General features: G+C 49.3%; 1 protein-coding gene across 2 annotated transcripts in view; it reads left to right on the top strand.

Moving 5' to 3' along the window:
- The window catches only part of UBR2 (ubiquitin protein ligase E3 component n-recognin 2), a 1,610,484-nt gene that overhangs the window by 1,451,030 nt on the left and 140,605 nt on the right, over nt 1–18,849 (top strand). The gene's annotated exons all lie outside the window — the stretch shown is intronic.

Here is an 18,849-nt window from a genome sequence, read left to right as displayed (position 1 = left end):
CCTCTACCACTCCTCCTATCGCCGCAGAAAAGCAGCCCTAGATTCCCCATTCCCAGTCATGTTGGTCCTGTTGGGGGTCGGCTTACCCATTTTCTGCGGGATTGGGAATCTGTCACTACAGACCAAGGGGTTCTCAATCTTGTGGCAAATGGGTATGCTCTTCCCTTCAGGGAATTCCCTCCAACTTACCCTCCTTGTCAAGGGGCTTGCTCAGAGGAACTTCTCCGTCTCCTTCAGGAGGAGGTTCTGACCTTGTTAAAGAAAGGCACGATAGAGGTGGTTCCAGAGCAGGAAAGGGGTCAGGGATGCTACTCCCGGTATTTCCTTATTCCCAAGAAGGATGGCAGGCTTCGCCCAATCCTGGATCTCAGGATCTTGAATCTTTATCTGAAACAAGAGAAGTTCAAGATGCTTACCCTTGCGCAGGTTCTTCAGTCGCTGCTGGACGAAGACTGGATGGTGTCGCTCGACTTACAGGACGCGTATTTTCATATCCCGATCCTGGAGTCGCACAGGAAGTATCTCCGTTTTACGGTAGGGTCGCAACACTACTAGTTTGCGGTCCTTCCGTTTGGTCTTACTACTGCGCCTCGAGTCTTCACCAAGGTGATGGCAGTGGTGGCAGCCCATCTCAGGAGATCGGGATTCCTGTATTCCCCTATCTAGACGACTGGCTGATCAAAGCAGAGTCTCCAGAGAAGGTGCTCCATCATCTGCAAGAGACAACTCAGTTGTTGTACAGGTTGGGTTTTTTGATAAATTTACCCAAATCTCACCTGGTGCCCTCACAGCGCAACCTGTTTATAGGGGGAGTACTGGACACTACTGTTTGTCGGGCATTTCCTCCTCCTCAAAGGATTCTCGACATTCAGGAAATGATTCCTTTGTTTTACAATGGAGCGGTCGTTTCAGTCCTGAAGGTCCTTCGTCTGCTCGGTCTGTTTGCTTCCTGCATTCTGCTGGTCAACCATGCACGCTGGCACATGAGGGCGCTCCAGTGGTGCCTCCGCAGGCAGTGGTATCAGCACAACGGAGATCTCAGGGAGTCTGTGAGGATCTCTAGAGAAACTGCAGCGGATCTGTCTTGGTGGAGCGTGGAGGGCAATCTGTCTCAAGGAAAGCCCTTTCATCTGCCTCCATCGGTTGCCACAGTGATCACGGATGCCTCCACTCTAGGGTGAGGTGCTCATCTGGGGGATCTGGAGATCAAGGGTCTTTGGTCTCCAGAGGAAAGGTTGCTTCACATCAACCTTCTGGAATTTAGGGCGATTCGTTTGGCACTCAAGGCCTTCCTCCCTTCCCTTCGCGGTCAGTCGGTTCAGGTCCTGACGGACAACACGACCGCGATGTGGTATGTCAACAAGCAGGGAGGAGTGGGGTTGCATCTTCTCTGCAGAGAAGCTCTGCGTCTCTGGTCCTGGGTTCAGGACCACCAGATTTGTCTGATGGCAAATCATCTGGGCAGAGTTCTGAACGTTCGCGCAGACAGTCTCAGTCGGCAGTTCTCAGCCGACCACGAGTGGAGGCTTCACCCAGAGGTGGTTCCTCACGTCTTCGGGACGTGGGGAACTCCTCTGGTGGATCTGTTTGCCACTCATGATAATGCTCACTGCCCCTCATTCTGCAGTCTCCAGTATCCATTGCAGGGAGCTTTGGGGGACGCGTTTCAGTTGAGTTGGGGCTCACAACTCCTTTACGCGTTTCCTCCCATACCCTTGATTCCTCGGGTTCTGTGGAAGATTCGCCAAGACCGGGCCCAAGTTATATTGGTCGCCCCGGATTGGCCAAGAAGGGTGTGGTACACAGATCTTCTCCACCTCTCCTCGTGCCCTCCGCTCCGTCTCAGGGCAGATCACCTCTCTCAGATGGAGGGGCAGGTTCTCCACCCCCACCTCCAGACCTTACACCTTCATGTCTGGAGATTGAACGGGGCAACCTGAATTCATTTTCTCTCCCGCCTGATGTGGTGGATGTAATTCTTTCGGCCAGGCGTCTTTCCACCAAGTCAATCTATTCCTATAGGTGGTCCAAATTTGTTTCTTGGTGTGGAGAGAAATCTATTAACCCCTTGAGAGCTTGTTTGTCTAACATACTTCAGTTTGCTCTTTCTTTGGCCCAGCAGGGTTTTGCTGTGGTAACTGTAAAGGGTTATTTATCGGCCTTGTCGGCTTTCCTTTGTTTGCCGGACCAGCCGTCTTTATTTAAATCACTTATTGTATTACCTTTTTTTAAAGGTCTTACCAACAAATTTCCTCCAACTACATTTATTGTACCTCAATGGGACTTGAATCTGGTCTTGACCTACTTGATGGGTTCACCCTTTGAACCTTTACACAAGTGTCCCATGAGACTTCTGTCTTTTAAGACAGTTTTTCTTGTAGCAATTACCTCGGCAAGGAGGGTAAGTGAGCTTCAGGCTCTTAGTTCGAAACCCCCATTCCTAACCATTCATGCTGAGAGAATAGTACTTAGGACCAGGGCTGCTTTTCTGCCTAAGGTGGTAACTCCCTTCCATCCGGGGCAGTCCATTACCCTCCCTACATTTTATCCTCCCCCTCACCCTTCCCAGGAGGAGGAGCGGCTTCACCGCCTAGACCCTAAGAGGGCGGAGAGTTTTTACCTCGATAGAACTAAAGACTATTGTGTGGACAACCAGCTTTTTGTTGGATTTGCTGGCTGTAAGAAAGGGAAAGCGGTGCACAAGCGCACGCTATCGAGATGGATTATCCTGTGTATAAAGATCTGCTACGCCCTTCCTGGTAAGGAACCTCCAGAGGGTATAAGGGCTCATTCTACTAGAGCAAAGTCTTCTACATCTGCTTTGACTAGAGGTGTGCCTGTAGAGGATATTTGTAGAGCCGCAACTTGGGCCTTCCTCCACACTTTCGCGAAGCATTACTGCTTGGATACTGAGGTGAGGAGGGACGGCCACTTTGCGCGCTCTGTCCTCCAGGATTTCTTGGTATAGCAGAGTGGACACCCTCCTCCGGGAGTGGGGACTGCTGTGGGATTCTATTCACAAGGTGAGGAATCCACTGGCAGATTATCTATCAGAAGAACAAGTTACTTACCTTCGGTAACGCTTTTTCTGGTAGATACAGTCTCTGCCTGTAGATTCCTCACTGACCCACCCGCCTCCCCGTTGTCCACTCTTCTATACCTGCTATGTGTATATTTGAATTTTTTTTTATTTTTTTTAAATGGATGTATTATATATTCATGCATATTGCATTGTTTTCACACTATGTGTGTTGGTTTGAATACTGTGTACTATGTATACTATTACTGTTTATGTCGGTCCGTCCGTGTGCCTCGGGGGCACGGGAAAAAGGGCGGACTGACGTCATCACGCCGACGAGGCCCTATTATGGATCCAGTGACATCAGCGGGGTCGCGAGCGGAGTCGTACCCTCTGTGACATCGTCCATGACCTCGCCGGCATGGAGAGCTAAAAAAGTTTCCGATTGGCTGGTGCGCAGGGGGATATTCACAAGGTGAGGAATCCACAGGCAGATACTGTATCTACCAGAAAAAGCGTTACCGAAGGTAAGTAACTTGTTCTTTGGGCTCGTAAAAAGCTTATCCTTTTGGCATTTCAGCATTTCTGCGGTTGCCAGACCAGCCTTCGCTTTTCAACTCCCCTCTTGTACATAGGTTCCTGAAAGGTCTCCTGCATGTGTTCCCACCAACACCTCTAATCCGGGGCGGCTCCTCCATTAGAGCAGATGAGCGTCGCCCCACCTAGATACCCCCCAAAACCTCAGAGATGAAAAATAAAATGGTAATTTATTGCCATTTTATTTTTTATCATTGTAGGAAAGTAGGATTTGTTTTCATGGTCACCCCTACATTTTGCTGGTGTCATTCTGTTTCCAGTCACTGTGCTCTCTCCCTAAATTGGACTATGATTAGTACTTAAAAGGCTACTGGTGTACCCTTTTTAAGTCCCTAGTATATGGAACCAAGGTACCCAGAGGTCTCCCATGGGCTGCAGCATATATTGTGCATCCCATGTGAGGCCACTCAAACTGTGACTACATGCCTGCCATTGCAGCCTGTGTGAGTTGGTGCTAGCAACTCTCACAACCAATATAAGTTTCCTTATATATGAGGTCACTGCACTTAAAACCTTCAAGTCACCGCTAAGTTAGGCCTTACAATCCTGAAGGCAGGGTGCTTGGTTATAAGTGTGAGGGTGCCCTGCATGAGCCGGCTTTGCAAGTGCGGTCAGCCATTTTGTACATATAGTGGACATCAAATCAATTACGAGATGTCTAACTATATATTGGCTGTTATCAAACATGTTGAAATCCTACCCCAACACTGATTCCAGTGTTGGATGTAGGATCCCATGTATTGGGGTGCTCCCCTAGGGAGCCTCCCTGTATTCCCGGTACCAGCTAGTGCTGCTGCCAACCACAAACATGATTTTGCTCTCCTGCTGCTCAGCCAGGCTCGAGCAGGGAATGGTAGAACAATAGGTTTCCTGTCACAGGGAAGTGTGACCACCTCCCAGACAGGACTTAGTGTATTGGGCTGGGGAGGGGGTGTAAGAAAGTGGCTCTTTATATACTGTACCAAAGCAATGTACAGTGTGTACAGAGTCCAAAGTCTCCAGAGGTATGGCAGAGGCTAAAGTTAGATATAACCTTACTCTCTAAAGTGGTAGCTTGGTCGAGCAGTAAGGCAGTATCAGAGGGCAGTGTAAAGCATTTGTTGTACACACTCAGTCAGCAAATGGTCTCACACACTCAAGAACTGAACTCTAGGCCAATTGTTTTGTATCAAAATATATAGTTGTTTTATTTTAGAACCAACAAGGTATCAAAATATGCTTTCTGAGAATGAGTTACTTTAGTTAAATACTTTTCAAATAGACGTTTTGTTTACAATAGTTACAGTTGTTGCAATAGGCAACACAATTTCAAACACAATGCAACATTGAGCTCAATGGATATTTCTAGTTAAATGCAATTAGTTACTTTGTAAATTACTTGTCTAACCACAGGACTGGATCCTAGATTCAGTCCTGGGACATTTCCTGTAAACAGTTAAGGGAAAGCGTTTTGGTCACAGTAGTGATTTTTAAGGAATATTATTGTATTTTAAAAGTTGACACTTTAAAACTTTTTCACATAGAATCACCTGTGTTATCCTATGGGAGGAAATTCACTTAGCAGGTAAGTAGTGTTATCGTTACTTTTTCTTACTCAGTGTTGGATCCTGGATACAGCACTGGTGTATCTCCTGTAAACAATTGAAATAATGCGTTTAAGTCATACAGGCGATTTTTAAGGAATATTTGTAGTTTGTGAAAATCGACACTTAGAAACTTTTCTGATGAAAACCAGACAATGGATTTCTATGGAAGGAAATTCAAGTTACTGGAAAGTACTGTTAAAATTACTTTTCAGGGTCAGTGCTGGGTTAAAAGATGCAGCACTGGGTTCTCTCCTGATAACAGGTGGCTAAATCGGAATTAGTTGTTCAGCTGATTTTAGATGAATATTTTAAAGTTTCAAAACTCCACAAATAGAAGAATTTCCAAGTGAAACCAGTCAATGTTACCCTATGGAAGAAAAGTGAGTTATCGGCTTTTGGGTAAGTACTCGACTGGCAGAGTTAAGGTTCTGGGTATAGATTCAGGGGTCTCCCAGGGTCAGGTAGGTATAGTTGGTACACCCTCAGCGGCACAGGGGCAGCCGTGTGCAGAGGTTGTTAGGCCCAATGTTTTCCAATGAGAGGCAGGGGGCCTTCGGTTGGTGGCTGCTGGCAAGCAGGCCACGCGGCTGTGGGAGCTGGGCTCCTGGTCACTTGCTCAGGGCAAATGGGGAAGTAGATTAGGACAAAGGTTGTACTGCCAGGGGCACTCGGGCGGCTGGGTGCAGGGTGCTTTTGAGCCGCCGGGCGCTCAATGTTATTCAGTGGAGATCTTGGAAGATGAACAAAGGCTGCAGGCTTGAAGAAGGAGATTCTTCAGGAGGGACCAACACTTCGAGGGGTAAGTTGGGATCTTGGACGATAGGTAGACACCCAGGAGTTGGGCACAGGGGGCCGGGGGGTGCCAGTTGCAGGGGTGTCTTTTGATGTTGGGAAATCTTACCCTTTGCTAGTCGCAGTTGTAGGGGCCCTTGTTGTGAGGCTGCAGGCATCATCTGGTTCGTCGAGGAGGGTCCTTGGGCACTGGATTTCAGGTCACAATCGCCGGAGGGATATCCTCAGGGTCTTTCTCCACTCGGGCACAGGCCGGGCTCGACGGGTGCAGAGTGGGCTGGATTTGGGGTTTCTGGCTGGCACCAGGGGTGTTGCTTTTTGAGCAGAACCACTGCTCGTGGGAGTCCCAGCCTTGGTAGAGTCTCAAGGCAGTCAGGTCCTCCGGGGTTTTTGAGGTTGCTGACCATGGAAGGCGACGGAGTTGCGCAGGAGCAGGTTCAAGGATCAACAGGCTGGTAGGGCTGGGGCCAAGTCAGTTGGTGTTGTCCTCTTGTTAGCGGCTGCACAGCAGGTATTCTGGTTTTTTCATCTTTTTGCTTGTTTCAAATCGGGATCTGAGGAAGGAAGGTTCAGGGTGCCCCTAAATACTAAATTTAGGGGCCTTACATGTGGTTGCGTACCTGGACGATTTTGAATATGGCATGAATTGGTGGTGACAGTGGGGAAGGTGCATGGTGTATTTATGCAGTCAGTTCTCGGGTTGGTTGAGTTGTGGCTGTCTGCCTCCTTTCAATGTTATTGTTACTTGAAGTGCTTTTGTGCGGTAGGGTAGATCAACAGGGGCAGGGGGCTCGTCAGTATCTTCATGGATCCCATAAATGGCCTTGATGATGACATGTTCATTCAGTAGGGGCGAAGAGGGAAGCTTTGAGCATCTTCCTGTGTTATGGATACTGCCCTGAGTGCGCAAATTTGTTTGTGTGTATTTGTTTGTTTTCTGGATTAGCCAGTTTAACTGAAGTATTTTCTGCCTTTGTTTCCGAAAGAGTGTGGGGGGACTAGAGGACCATCTTCAATTATAGTGGTGGGGTTTGTGCTGTTTTGTGTGCAGGGGTATAAAGAAGCTGTATTATGTATACAAGGTGTCAGTGATTTTGTGCCGGGAAGGCATGATATATCTAGCATATTAAATTTTGTGTGTACAGATGGTGTAATAGGGTGCGTAGAGTGTAGGTGGAACTGGTTTGTTTAGAACTATAAGCTCTATCCTTAGTCATGGTAAGATGTGAAGTCACAAGTGAATGCATCTTTTTTGTGTGTGTGGACATGAGCAGTCAGTTTTGGAGGTAATTCATGGGTTTTCATGGAGAGGGTACAAGTTATGAAGTGCCAATATCTAGTAAATTTCAGGGATTTTAGGGTTTTGATTTGAACCATAACATTACTTTGACTGTATTTTTTCAGATGCTTTCTGAGTTTTTTTGTTTTTTAAAAAGTATATTAGTGGTTGGACGCAAGGTCAGAGCACTTGCATCAAGCCTGTACATGTAGGGGTCTGCTCTGCAGATCGACTCTGTGCCCAATCTACCAGTGCATCCTACACGATTCTTCACCCAGTCCACATACTTGATCACTAAATTCCACTTTTTCTCACCTGTGGGAACCAGTCAACATGCCTCCGCTTTTCACCTGAATTGTTATGGCACACAACTTGTGTGCTTTTATAAATTTGCACGTTCTAGGATCACGGACAAAAAAGGTTATTCAAGCTCTTTATCAGCCAGTCTCTTAGTGAAAAAAATCATCTTGACAGTACTTCGGAGGTTAGCTGCTAAGATCGCACTGTATTCTAACCCTTCAGAGCCCAAACTATGCCTTGTTCACTAGCCAATACTTCAAAAACTATTCAACTGGTTTCGCTGACTACACAAGGAATGCTTTCTGGGTGAAATATTCCTTCATTGCCAAGTCTAGGGTAAATCTGTTAAACAGATATTACAGCAGCAGGTAGCAGTATTTTATGTGGGCCTTAAAATGGGAAATGCTTCTTTTTTGGCCACTTTCTGCCGTTTAACTAATTTCTTTTGTACTGATCTGTAATTAATTCGGCATGTCGAAATGTAGCCAGTTAGCTAGACGAGTGCCAAATTTCATGTAAATTCGGCAAACAAAACCAAAGTTAAAGCAAACCAAAACAAGCAATGGGAAAGCTAATAGCGCTGGTTTATAACTGAAATTGCTTGGAAGCTTACATTCATCAGTTACTCAGCCACCATTGCATGCACTCAGCCACTCATCATTAATGTACTTGGTCGCTCTTTCATCAACACAGCCACCAATTGTCTCTTTCTTTCTTTCACATACTATGTGATTCACAATATCACAGATATAGTCCCATTATTCAGTGACAAGGCTCCATGATTGGTAAACCACACCTATTGTACTATTACTGAGTATAAGTACAGCTGAGACCCAGTGCATAATAGCAGTTTACATCTTCGGTACAGAGACTAAAGCACATAATATAAGTAGAGTTCAAGGCACACATAAAGCAAGTCATATAGTGCAGCACGCCTGCAGTTCAAAGGAAATTTAAAGCACAGTAGGTGCAGCCCATAGTACACTGCACCTGAGATATGTGTAGAGCACAGAGTGTACATTGTGTATAGTTGACATGAAACACAGGGCATATGTAGAGAACATGGTCCATGCAGAGCAAAATTCATGGAGCACACAGCTGCAAAGTACAGGCGGAGCACAAATTACATGTGGGACAATCAGAAAATGCTACATGTAAAGCATATATTAAATAGACACAAATTTCAGAACAAAATAAGCTCTCATCGCTGAGTGAAATAAATCACAAACAACCACATCACAAAAAAACAAGTCCTAGAAAAGTACTATAATGAACAGTTTTATCAACGTTGTCCTTTCTGGTGACATCTGGTCAAAGTAAAGGTTATGCATTATATGTAGGAAGCTGGCTTTCTATATTGTGCACTAAAAAGAAGTACACTGTGTAGAGAGTCCAGTGAGTTCCCAATTGGCTTACAGAGGCTAAAGTAGATTAAACTAACGCTCTCTTTTGTGGTAGTGTGGGCGAGCAATTAGGCTTATCAAAGGGTAGTGAGACACTCAGAGAATAAATCTGAGACCAAATTCGAAAAATAACACTTCTTTTGATATAATTGGTGAAATGAAGAACTTCGTTCAAAAGTAAGTACTGTTTTAGTGAGCAATTTCTACAGATAAGTGTAGGAGAGTGGGGTCTGCAATCCTATGGTCACCTCAGATTTTTGCTTTTTGCTTCACTGGTTTACGACTTTCCCTGGCTGTGGGCCTGCTAATCAGACCCACAGCCTAGCTGTTCTCTCTCTAAATTGACAACCATGTACTTTAGGTGCATTTACCAATTGGTACTGGGCCACCTTATCAGTCCCTGTACAGTATACCTTAGGTATCCAGGGCATAGGTGTACCCAGGGCCTACCAGGGGCTGAAGCATGTATTATGCCACCCCTGGCTGGCCATCTAAATCTGACACAACTGGCTGCATGACAGCTGGGGCAAGGTGGTGTAAACACCCTTTGCTGTAGATATAGTATACCTATATCTAACCCTAAAATGGACACATATATTCCTATCAGTCACTCCTATGGAAGGCCTTATCAATCCTGAAGGCAGAGTGCTTAGAATTGTGTGAGATGGTGCTCTGGCATGAGCTGAGCCCGTTTGCAGCTTGCGGAACCAAGTCCTAATAGCTGTTCCATGATAACGCTATACCATATACTCTTAAGTGCATTATCAACCTCGCGGTTAAATGCTAACTCTGGTATAACATTATCAAAACATGTCGAGTAAGGTGTCATACGATTTGGAATACTACCCCTTCGCCAATTCTGGCGACGGGGGTAGCATTCCACCCTTCTAGAGGGACACGACATGTATGTAACTGTGAACCCCGGTTAAAGTTAAATCGAGCCTCAGCATCACAAAATGGATGCTGCCACCACAGACACAAGTCTGACCTCCTGCTGCTGGGAGTCCTTCCAGCGAGGATGGCTTGGACAAAGGGTTTCCTGCCTTGGGAGGTGCTAGCACCACCCCAGACAGGATTTTGTGTATTGGGGAGGATAGGCCTGAAAGGAATGAGACATGCCTGGGGCACACAAGGTGCCCTGTGCATACACCGGTTCAATCCAGTTGCTTGGGCATCCCAGCCCCAGCTCTGGCGGGAAACCGGACAAAGGATAGGGGGTGTAGCCACCCCCCTTCCTGGTCCCACCCAGGGGAGGGACCTAGTCAGTAGTGCCGCCCCTTTAGGAGAATAAAGGTAGGAGCTGGTCCCATTCCAAATTAGATTATCCTGAACTATTCAACAAGAAGAAACTCTGGCCTTCGACGTTCCGCTCCACAGAAGACTGAAGAATCTCCCTTGTGGGCAAGAAGTGTCCACCCTGCAACTGCAGGCACTATCAAGCGTCCAGCGGCTTCACTTTGTCGTCTTCCCTCGAGGATCCAGACTTCAGAGCCCGACGAGACCCGGATTCCCAGACCTCTCTGACCTCAACTCACATCTGCAGCAAAGCTGAGACCCGTGGGTGCGACGAGACACGTGGACCGGCCATCTTGAACGAACCTGCACTTCGCTTCCAGCACGACTCCCGAGGTAAACTCGACCAAGTGCTTTGGGGACTGAGAAGCCCCAGCCCCGAGCAGCCCCTGCACCGAAGATCAGCCCTCCAGCATCCACGAGATCTGCGTGGGGCCCTTCTGCTTGTTTGCTGCTCGACGCGTTGTCTGGTCACTTGCCGGCTGGCTAGTGGCCTCCTAGACGACGAATCTTTGCTGCTGGTCTGGTTGCTCCAGACTGGCCCTTGCTCCCTTCCAAAAGAGGGGCACCCCAGACTCTCCTAGTCCGCACCAGACGTCTTTTCCCTTCACCGCGTGGGTTGCCTTTGCCAAGGCCTGTTGACTCCAATTCCGGATCCGACACTGCCGACAGCGAGAGCCTGCGTGGGACAGCTCGTGCCTCCATCCTGGTCGTCGAAGACACCTCCTGGTCCACGTGGCTGCAGAGTCAAGCGTCCACTCTTCACCTGATCGCGACGACAGCACCTGGTTCCTTCCTGGTTCCACACCGGTCACTGGCTAGTGACTTTGAACACTGTCCCCTCTGCTTTCAGGTCCTCTTCTTCACCGATCCACCCTTGGATCGCACCGGACATCTTCCTCCTGGTCGCCTGCAGCATCTTTCCTTTCAGGCTCCATTGACTTCAACGCGAGAACCCGATACACTTTGGCACCTATGCACCCGCAGCCCGTGAGTGAGGTAACGAGAGCATTTGGGTGCTCAAGGGTAGTCTAACTGGCCTAGTGTCCAATTCCACAGTCGTTGTTGTCCTAGCTAGTCAGGATTGTCCGTACTCACCTTTTACTTGAACTGTACTGTCCATAGACGACGTTACGCGTCTCGTGTGTGAGTTCACACTCTGCACACGCGTTCCGTGGGCCTCCTATTACTTACCTGAAGTTAGTGTAGCGTGGTCCCATCGATCCTACAGCCTCTGGACAGCTCCATTCCTTTTATCGACTCTCACATTCCACTTACTTAGTATATGGTTTGTCGTGCCCCTAGGGCACCATTGTAATTTTGTGCAACTTGTAGTGCTTTTCGTAAGAGATTGTCATGTGCTTAGCCCTCTGACCTCATAAAGAGTTCAGAGGTGTTGTTATTAATAAATAGACTGTTTATATTCATAACAACCTGTGTGGTGTCCTTTCATCTGGTATTCAAGGGGTTATATTGTGGTAAAACAGCTGGCTTCACATGCCAAAAGAGTTTAGCCTAAGACTGCTTTGTCCATGCTACCATTAGGATAGCTGGTCTATAAGGTTGACTTACAACCAATCACCATAAGTGTTGTTTGGACTGATACAAGGTGATCACTAGAACTAGTGAGCATCATATATCAGGCCAACTTCTCACAGTAAGTAATTCTTTCAATCCTGTGCGCCTTTACGCACAATGCAATCTAATATGAGGAAAAGTCATGAATGCAAAAAGATAAGTACGGTGTGTTTCATGGGTTCCCCTTCTGGGTTTCAAGTTGCAGTTGGACAAGGTCCAAAGTACTACCAGCAGTTCTTCAGGAACTGCTCAGGTTTCACCGGGAGCAGGGTAATGGTGAGGTGGTAGCTGGGCACGGTATAAAGAAAGGGGGCCACCTGGAAACAGGCTGCACAGGGGCACTTGGGGACAGGTTCAAGAGCTCCCAAATGGGGGCCTGGGTCGTAAGGGGTCTAGGAGCAAGGGGGCACAGTTGGTTATTCAGTATCCTGGCCAAGCGGCACGGTTGCAGAGTGATTAAGGCGGCTGGGCTGAATGCGCAAAGATGCTCCTCGCTGTTAGTAATAAAGAAGCTGATAGGAGCAAAATCAGGATAGCCGGGTCACTCACAAAGTGAGTCTCAGTGATGCTAACATCCCTCAATGACTGCTCGATCATAGTGCAGTGAGAATCCTGGTTGTACTCTCACTGTTGGTTTTTAGTGCAGGGCGTCCGGTACCTCGGGTATTGATGCTGCACAGCTCCGTTTGGTCCTGGTGTAATCACACTCGGTCGGGAGACTGATCTGACCTTCTCCTGGTTATCTGTGGCATTGGTCGGGCTGGGGAGCTGCTAGACGATGGACCAGACTCTTCTTGTCGGTGCCTGTGGGCTGCAGGGGAGTAGCTCCTCTGCTCCACGGGAGACTATAGGTACTTTTTGAAGTGCTGGCAGGCTACCCAGGGCTTTGGTAATTCTCCAGCTAGCAGGACAAGTCCCTCTGTCGTGATTGTTGAGAGAGGTGCGAGCAAGAAGGGTTGCGCACCAAAAGTTCTCAGCTTTTCTGCAGTTCTCGCCAGACATGGACTCTTCTTCATCCTTCTTCTCCTGATCCATCAAATCTAAGTTCTTGGGTTAAGGGGTTCCCCCTAAATACTTAATTTAGAGGTGTTAAAGAGGAGTGACAGGTAGTAGTCAATGGGCTACCTACCATTAAGGTGTCTACACCCTCTTTATGCCCACTGGGAAGTGGGCATAACCCTGACCCTTGAAGGCAATTTCCATCCAAAATCAAGATGGAGGAATTTGAAAAGGTGGTGTCCACATCAGCTAGTCCACCTTGGGGGTGGTGCTAGCTGGGTGTGGGCACACCACCTAATCTTGCTAATTTTCCTGCCTGTTTTGCTGCTTAAAAATGGGGTCAGAACAGTGGGGTTGGCATCTCTGCTATCTGGTGAGGCCTGAGCTGCATAACAATGGCGATACCACAGGGGATGATGGACGGAGCGTTAGAGCAAATCAAACACTCGCCCCCAGTCAAGTGATCTGGGTTTAATCCATCATCATTCTTTAGCTCACTCCACCACACCAGTTCAGACATGGACATATGCAAATCAGTCTGACCCTGTGCCTCATGTGAACAGTCCAGCCCGAACTGCCAGACCATGTCTTCCCTGGACCGGAAACAAGCATTCTGGGACCGGTTTCGGGTTCATAACCCTCATCAGCCAGGTTATCTTGAATCCAGTGGCAAAGTGAGCAAGGGACCCACTCCCGCCCAAATCAACAGGTATTTCCATAGAAATGACGCGAATTGCCCCTGTTGCCGTCACATAGACGCAGACATTCTACATATGTTGTGGTCTTGTCCTATCTTGCACGGCTACTGGTCTCACGTTTCTACTATCCTGGCGGCTTGTACCTCCCGGGTGATCCATCTTCACTGGGAATTCCACCTGTTATGTTATGTTATGTTATACACATCTTTATAGCGCACAGCTGCCCCAGCAAAGGGGCGTCCCGGCGCTTTTGAACAGGCAAATGGACACATAACACCACACAAACTACAGGACCAGAGCAGGAAAGAGAGAAAGACTAACAAACATTAGGGAACAGATAAGTTTTGATTGCACTCCTAAATGCAAGCAGCTCCTATATCTATTCAGCAGAAACAAGAAACATAAGGCCACCTCTAGATTTTTAGACCTGGGGCTAATAACTGTGAAGCATCTCATAACCAAGAGATGGAAGTTCCCTCTCTCGCCCCCCACAAATGCTTGGCGACGATCTCTACTGAATTGGGCTAGGGTGTAGGGATGGCACTCCAAAGGGAAGATCTTCTTGGCTTATGTAAACTCCCCATAGCACATCAATGGGATGCTATGCTACTGAAGCGCCAGGAGATGGTCACTGGCAGAAGGGGTTCGTGCGAGTTGATGGAGACTGGCACTCAAGGCTCGTCTCTGGCCCCGCATAGACTGAAGAGCACTGATTTCCAAGCGTCTTGAATCCTGTTCCTGTCACTGGATTTGGCAAACTCTAGTCTTCTTCTCCCAACCACCCTGGGTTCTACTAGGCGCAGAAACAGGTCACAGGCGACTCTCCCCACCCCTCGTTATCTTATTTTGTACTCAGTATGTTGTACCCTATGTCCATAGTTGACGCATAACGCACCATGTTCTAGCTCTGTTCATATACTCTGGAGATGCGGTCTTTGGGTCTAGATACCCCCTTCTATCCGGGGGCTTGGTTCTTGGACTCTCGCAATGGACTATCACGTATCCCAAAAGTCATACATTGATTGATGGCATATTTGTACATGTTCTATTGTCTAACGCTGCCACATACATGCTGTACGTTGTTAGGATTTTTTCCTAAAATTGTGCAAAATGCAAAAAATGTTAAAAAGATTTAAACAAAGTGAACAAGGGACCCACGTCTGGGCATACCCTACCAACTTAGGGCAAACAAAGCAAAACCAAAGGGGATGACGATCGGAGTGTTGAACATTGCAAGCACTCACCCCCAGTCAACTGGTCTGGGTCTAATCCATCATCATTCTTTAGCTCCGTCCATCATCCCCTGTGGTATCGCTTTGTTCGCCCTAAGTTGGCAGGGTATGCCCAGACGTGGGTCCCTTGCTTACTTTGCCACTGGATTCAAGATAGCCTGGCTGATGAGGGTTATGAACCAGAAACCGGTCCAGGGAAGACATGGCTTGGCTGTTCGGGCTGGACTGATTTGCATTTGGCCATGTCTGAACTGGGGTGGTGGAGTGAACTAAAGAATGATGATGGATTAAACCCAGATCAGTTGACTGGGGGTGAGTGTTTGATTTGTTCAAGCCCTCCGTCCATCATCCTCTTTGGTAACGCATAACAATGGCGGCAGGACCTTTGAATATTCCTGCCTGATTGCAGTTCCTGCATGGTGGAGGTAAGCACCTCTGCCCAGAGTAGGCTTTGCTCCCAACCTCCGAGAGCGATGGCTCTCCCCTCAGGAGGTCAGACCTTGTCTAGGATGGCTGGCTGGTCGACACCAGTCAGTCAACACACTAGTGGTCAGTAGTTTTTCAAGGGGCACCTCTAAGGTGTCCTCTGGGTGCATTTTTCAATCAATCTAACACTGGCATCAGTGTGGGTTTATTGAGACGATATGTTTGGTACCAAACATCTGGGGGTATAGTGAAGCCATCATGTAGCTGGGAAACTCGTAATGATGAGTGTCCAGCCAATGTACTCGGAATGGCTTCCCTGTGCACTTGTGGTATCTAAGGGTGAGCCTAGATATCACAGGGGTACATCCACTCACACAGATATGCCCACACTTGGTTATAGTGCATCCTGCCTTAGGGTTATAAGACCCGTTGTAGAGGTGACTCTGTACGAAATAGAATTAATGGTGATTAAGCTTCATACCTCAAGACTTAAACACAGGACAGCCTTAGCTTACCAATGTCTATGTTTACACAAAGCGCTGGTATCTCTCTCAGATTGTCCGCAGAGGCCCACTTTTAACTCTAATGCATGGAGGTGAGGGGTACCAAAGTACACTGTGAGTAGCCAAGTATAGGCTGCCCCTCTTCCCACCCTGCAACATTTTTAAAACCAGTATAGGCAAAGGTCTGGTATTGGCTGCCCATGTATTGGCTTTGGCTATCTGAAAGAGACACGTTAGTGATAGATTCCTTACTTTAGAATATCCCCAGGTGTCAGACTGGATCAGGAAAGTTTTGCTTAGCAGTACCCCTGCGCGTCAGTAGGTGGCGTCCTGCGGCTCCGCGTCCGTCGCTGACATATGCGCCGAGATGACATCACGGAGGCTACTTAGGCGCCACCCATGCACGCTGGTGTCAGTTCTTTCTTTTTCTGCGCCAGTAAGCGCAGATCTGTTTAGAGCACGTACCCTAGTCATTTTTTGACTATCTTTTTGAGACTTTTGACTCGTGTTGGGTTTCTCTAGTGCTAGTAGGGATGCCTGGTTTTAAGTCTTGCAGGACCTGCCATCGCAATATGTCGGTGGCGGACCCTCATGACGTCTGTCTCTACTGCCTGGAGCGCGACCCTGACTCCCTGTCCTGTTTGGTCTGTAGGGCTATGGCCCCGAAGGTCCTGCGGGAATGGCGTCATAAGTTGTTTGAAGTTTGGCACTCGTCCCTGTTCGAGATCCAGGGGTCGTTCCCATGACCGCTAACAGAGTCGTCACCACCACTCCTCTTTCCCCTCGGATTTGGGTAAGAGACGGCACAAAAAGAAGTCAAAGAAGCGTTTTCGCTCTCCGACATCCCCCCGTCGGTCCTCGGATGCGGACGAGGGGGACAGGGGCTCCACCCCTGCGGCCCCTTTGGAGCCTGGGAGTCCCGGGGCTACCCGCCTTACCTGGGTCCGTCGGCGACTCCAGCGCAAATGCAAGAATTCCTTGCTGCCATGGACCGCCTATTTAGGCCTCGGGCCCCTGCCGGTCTGTCGACTCCTTCGGCAGATCCAGCCCCGGCGACGCCAGCGGTTCCGGCCCTGCGCCCCTGGCTCCAGCCTCGGCGTCAAGAGGTCCCATGCTGCCAGCTCCGGCCCCGGCGCCGCCCTCGGCCACGCCGGCGGCGCCGCATTGGATACTGCTGGTTCCGGCTCTGCCCCGGTTCCCGGAGGGCTTTGTCCCCGCCTGGGATCCGAATTGGGAACCGGCGCCGGCTCGGCCCCGGCCGGCACAGTTCCCGGCGCTGTTTATTCCTTCAACGGTCCTTGTCCCACCGCCGAGGCCTGTGAAGGATGACTGGGAAGGGTCTGAGGACCCGCTTTCTCGTCAGTGTGATTCTGAGCAGGACTGGGTGGACGACTTGAAGGAGGCCGTTGGCCTCGACGTCTCCTCTGATCCGGGGCTTGCCTCTCCCCAGCCCACTATGGAGGAAGGCGCCTCGTATACGGTGGTGCTCCGTCGGGCTGCTGAGGTCCTTAACCTCGATCTCCCCAAGGTGACCCTGAAGAAAATCTCCTCACTGAGGTGCTCCAGCCGGCGTCCACTGCATCAGAGCCGCTGCTGCCTTTTAATGATGCCCTCACCGAAGTCTTGTTAGGCGCTTGGTCACGGCCCGCCACGGGGGCCCCTGTGAATAAGAATGTCACCAGGCGTTATCGCCCAGCGCCGGGTGAACCTACCTTTCTGACCACTCATCCTACACCCGAAAGTCTGGTCATTCAAGCTTCGACTTCTGAGTGCCTTTCCCACGGCTCCGCCGGATAAGGACTCTAAGAAATTGGAGCAGTTTGGCAAGCGGTTGTTCTCTTCGGCCAGCTTAGGACTGCGGTCAGTGAACACTGCATGCCTTCGGAACGCTATTCCCACGCGGTGTGGGATTCCGTGGCTGAGATGTTGCCTCGGTGCCCGGAGGGGGTCCAGACTGTGCTGTCTCAGGTTGTGGCTGAGGGTAAGGACGTGGCTAGATTCGCCATTCATTGTGGCTTGAACACCAGGGACTCCCTCGGTAGGGCAATTTCCACGACCGTGGCGCTTCGGCGCCATGCCTGGCTGAGGTCCACTGGGTTCTCCCTAGACGTTCAGAGCTCGCTCATGGACATACCTTTTGACGGCACTCGCCTGTTTGGTGATATGGCCGACACGGCACTGGAGCGTTTTAAGGACTCTCGAGCTACAGCCAAGTCCTTGGGCCTTTCCACCACGCCCCCAGCCACGTCCACGTTTCATTCCTTTCGTGGACAGGGCAGAGGCACCCCATGTCGTTCATTCAGTCAAAAGCCCGCGCAGAACCAGACTCAGCGTACCTTTGGGCGCGGAGGCCGCCGAGATAGCTCTGGGGGCCGACGTGAGGCTCAGTCTACCTCCGCCCCTGCAACGTCTACCTCAAAACCTTCCTAGTCTTAGCTTCGGGTCGTAGGCTTGGCTGCCCTCGACCCTGGAGACTGGATGGTAGCGTTGGACTTGCAGGACTCATATTTTCACATCCCCGTCCTGCCGGCCCACCGGCGTTACCTGCAGTTCTCGGTAGGCCAGGAGCATTTTCAGTTTGCCGTGCTCCCTTTCGGCCGTACCAGAACCCCTCGAGTGTTCACGAAAGTTATGGCGGTGTTCGCAGCTCATTTGCACAGATCAGGGGTTCCATTCTTCCCCTATCTCGACAACTGGCTGTTGAAGGCATGCTTGCCCCAGGCTGTCGTCTCCCACCTCCAGACTATGGTGGACCTCCTGCATTTGCTGAGGTTCACTGAGAACATGCCGAAGTCACACCTGATTCCCTCTCAGAAGCTCCTCTTCATAGGAGTGGTTCTGGACACAGGGCAGTTTCTGGCTTATCCTCCCGAGCAGTGAGTTCGGGATATTCAGGGTATGATTCCGATCTTTCAGCCTCTATCCCGGGTTTCGGTCATAATGACCCTGAGGCTATTGGGCCTCATGGCCTCCTGCATCCTTCTGGTGGACTATGCCAAGTGGCATAAGCGGGCTCTGTAGTGGGACCTCAAGTTCCAGTGAGCACAGCATCAGGGGAATCTTTCCGATTGCATCCAGATCTCGGAGGGCACTGCACACCAATTGTGGTGGTGGCTCATGAACCAGGATTGGGTCAACGACAGA

This window comes from Lissotriton helveticus, chromosome 6, assembly GCF_964261635.1.
Source record: "Lissotriton helveticus chromosome 6, aLisHel1.1, whole genome shotgun sequence".
Lineage (NCBI taxonomy): Eukaryota > Metazoa > Chordata > Amphibia > Caudata > Salamandridae > Lissotriton > Lissotriton helveticus.
The sequence above is the reverse complement of the archived record's forward strand: the minus strand, read 5'-3'. Positions and strand labels throughout refer to the sequence as shown.